The sequence below is a fragment of the Montipora capricornis genome, chromosome 12 (genome assembly GCF_036669925.1).
Source record: "Montipora capricornis isolate CH-2021 chromosome 12, ASM3666992v2, whole genome shotgun sequence".
Taxonomy (NCBI): domain Eukaryota; kingdom Metazoa; phylum Cnidaria; class Anthozoa; order Scleractinia; family Acroporidae; genus Montipora; species Montipora capricornis.
This window is the reverse complement of record NC_090894.1, coordinates 41548445-41551926: the sequence shown is the minus strand read 5'-3', so window position 1 is coordinate 41551926 and position 3482 is coordinate 41548445. Positions and strand designations below refer to the sequence as shown.

General features: G+C 38.5%; 1 long non-coding RNA gene across 1 annotated transcript; it reads left to right on the top strand.

Moving 5' to 3' along the window:
* Positions 1 to 3211, top strand: LOC138027422 (uncharacterized). The gene is made up of 3 exons (XR_011127461.1): positions 1 to 89; positions 1336 to 1398; positions 2525 to 3211. It is a non-coding gene; the product is annotated as an uncharacterized lncRNA (long non-coding RNA).
* Positions 3212 to 3482: the final 271 nt, after the last annotated feature.

The window sequence follows — 3482 nt, the reverse complement described above, 5'->3', positions numbered from 1 at the left end:
CTTTTGACGAATGTTCGTTTTTGGCTGCTTTAAAAGAACGCAGAGAGGATGAATTCCTTCAAAGATCAGGGAAGATGAATCAAAAAAGGGTGAGTACTAGTATTGTATAGGAAGCGAACGTTCAATGACAGAGGGTGCAAATCAAAGTACGAAGTTTTTCTTACGAAAATTCAGCAGTTTTTATTCATGTGTAAAGTAGAACTAATTACCATCACAAAAACTTCGCACTTAGACTCGTTTTGAAAAGTAGGACTGACATGAACTCGGAAATCATCTTAAGACTCCATTGAACATTGTCGTTGTTTGCACATCAGTATTGTCAAGAAAAACAATTTGATTTATACATTTGCATACATTTGTAATTTTGCAGAGATTACTTGCCGTTTTTCACTTTCATTGTGCCATAAAAATTAAAGGACAAAGAGCACAAAATGCCCAATAAGAAAATTGATTTTAGATTGACAAGGTTATTCTGACCCAGTAATTTTTAATCTAACTGGTAGCCAAGATTTCTTTATATATAAGAACCAGTCAAATTTATCAGGCTGAGTTGGTTCTTAATATGTTTGGGGTGTTCTTTTTATCATATTTCAGGCTGGAGGTTCTTAATCCACTTGTTCTTTAAAGCTAAAGTTGTCGTGGGCCGCTGCCATAGCTTGTTTGAAAATTGAACATTTTGACACTTTACATAGATTTTAGCATTCACGAGTGTAAATTCACATAATTGATTGCATGGCTAGGCTATGAATAGTTTTTGACCTACATGAAACGCTGGACACATGGGGAGTTAAGTTTTTCACTAGAGTCAGGGGTCGAGGGCAAGGGCAAAATGTTATTAATAAGCGAAACTGTGAATTGAAGGCTTCAAAACTATGTGCGAGCACAGACCAAAAAAAGGAAGACCATAAAGGGCTTTCACTACATTCTTTCGAACATATCTGCTGATGGTATCAAAAGAAAAACATGCCCATACAACTTGGCGTTTGAGTGGATTTTTCACAGCACATGTGCAATGAAGCAGAGGCGACAGTAGGTCAATAAGGAGGTCACTTAAGCTCAAATAATTCACATTTTTACTTCAATTTTCTTCAAGAACCCTCGACCCTCAAGTAAAACCCAACTATAAGATGAGTGGTTTTTGAAGAGGAAAATAATTTGTAATTATCGACATGAACTCAGCAGCTGTTCTTTTCCGGTCAGGACAGGCGTCGTGTTAATATTTCCCCGTCAAATCACGAAAGCAAGTTATAAGTAGTAAAACAAATCTTTAAGCAGAACACTGGTTTGACATGCTGAATTAAATGTGAAAATATAGTGCTTTCTAAATTTCCTCAGAGTCGTCCGACAAGACTGGTGTGAGTGAGCCACCTACGTCCACCACCTCAAGTTGTTTGAAAGGTATGATGATCATTTCCTTTCGTGCAAACCTTTGATTGCCGCGGGGAACAGATGTATTCCGGTTTTCGTAAATATGATACTTTGTTAGACATCTGTCTTAGTTATCGTTCAGAAAAAGGCAAGAAACGAGAACAAATATTCCACGATATTTGTACGGTCAGTTATTTGTACAGTATGAAACCCGGGTTTTTTTTGTGTGTGTGTGTGTCAGTAATTCAATTGACCAGTTAGGGAAAATGAGCAAAAGGGACTTAACTATTTAAGGAACAAGGGGACATGAACGTTCTTTCCCCCGGAAACCTCTTTGAAAACAAAATCTAGTGAGAATGGAAAAACAAAACCTAATCATGAAGAGGAATTGAAATAACTGTATTTTCCTGATGTAAGTCTGTTTTCTGCAATTTTGACTGGTTTCGTGATCCGCGATTGTGTCTGTGCCGTCATAGTGATCACGAGACCAGAAAAAATTACACATACCACGGTCTTAATGCCTCTTTCCGGTTTTTGTCCACCACATAATCGTTACTATTTGCTTGCTAGGTTGCAATGTGATGGAAAAACCTTCGCTGACTGGAAAGAGAGTGTTTATCAACTTAGACCCCTGCAATGAACTATCAAAGAGGATTAAAAAGTTCATTTTTTAATCCGGCGCTCAACTGACGGAATTTTTAGATAAGAAAGTTGACCTTATCATAGTTGATAAAATAAGGTCTAAAGCTGAAAATTTGTCGCGAATGATTTCTGTTAGTCATTCACGGGTCTCGCGAATGATAAAGGCATCGTTGGCTGAGAGAAACCACTTTGGTTTATCGTCAGTAGAAGTGATTGCAAGAAAATGGAATGTACCTATATATCATTATAGCGAGTTTTTAAATCCTATTGAAGCTTATTAAGATAGTGAAATAGAGCATTTCATAAGCGCTTCCGACGTTAAAAAGTTGAAGACCCCATTCATCTGATTCATAAAGGTCGAGGACAGGTCTCGTTGGTACAGGCCTGAGTTTGTGGAAATGAAGACAGTACCAACTGTCAACCTCTGCGACATTCGCTGCATCAAAAAGACTGATCTGTCACCTACCTGTAATTCTTATTCTACTGGTTCATCATTGTATCAATTCCTCTATAGATTTATACTGGAAGGTATCGAGGCCCAAGGGAACGCGAAAATTCAGTGGATTACGTCGATGGATTTTTGGATGGACTTCAAGTTGATGCGTTTGTTGCAGTGTTGTTATCGAACTGGGACAAGGAGCCAGTTATTGGAGTTGTTAAAGACCTTTCAGCAAATGAATTCCGAATTCATTATTGGAAGGGAACATACAAAGGAAAGTGGACTCCTCAGAACATTCCGCGGTCAAATGATCCTTGGACCGAAATGCTCCCAAAAGAATGCATAGTCCTTCATTCCTTTGAGCTCATGATCACCGATGGAATGAAGCTGCTCCCAACAACTCGGAAACATTTAGCCGAAAAGTATTTAAGTTTAAAAGGCCAGGAAAATGCAGGAGACGTTCCATAAATTCACCAGTATTTCAGTGCTTTTTATGTTACAGTATCTTGGTCAGAACGTGCTATCTTTTTTTTGCTGATTACTCTGATTTATGCTAAGTACGCCATCCAATTTAGTAGTCACCACGTCCTGACCGGTAGCAAGTCAGTTCGATCGACGGTCGTTTCGATCGAAGTTCGTTTCGATCGAAACCAAAAGTCAGTTCGATCGAAGACAAGAGTCAGGTCGATCGAAGAGTAAATGTTTATAAAAACTACAGTTTTGCAAGCGTATAGATAATAATAAAGTTCTTGTGTTGTGTAATGATTGCGCGAAGTAATATGCGCGACGCGGAAACGCGGTGTTCAATTGATTTCCTTTGTTGTCGGCGTTTCTTTCTCGGCGTTCCTGATCGGCAATGCTCAATTAGCTATTCGCTATAAAGTGCGTACACTGAAACACCCAACCATGTACAGTTAGGGTGCGATTGCAGAATAGTTGTTCACATGTAAAACTGTTAATACGGCATTGATCAAAACCAGTAAACAGATGCCTTACAAGGTTTACGATGGTATCTAATGTTTTTAAAGTCTCA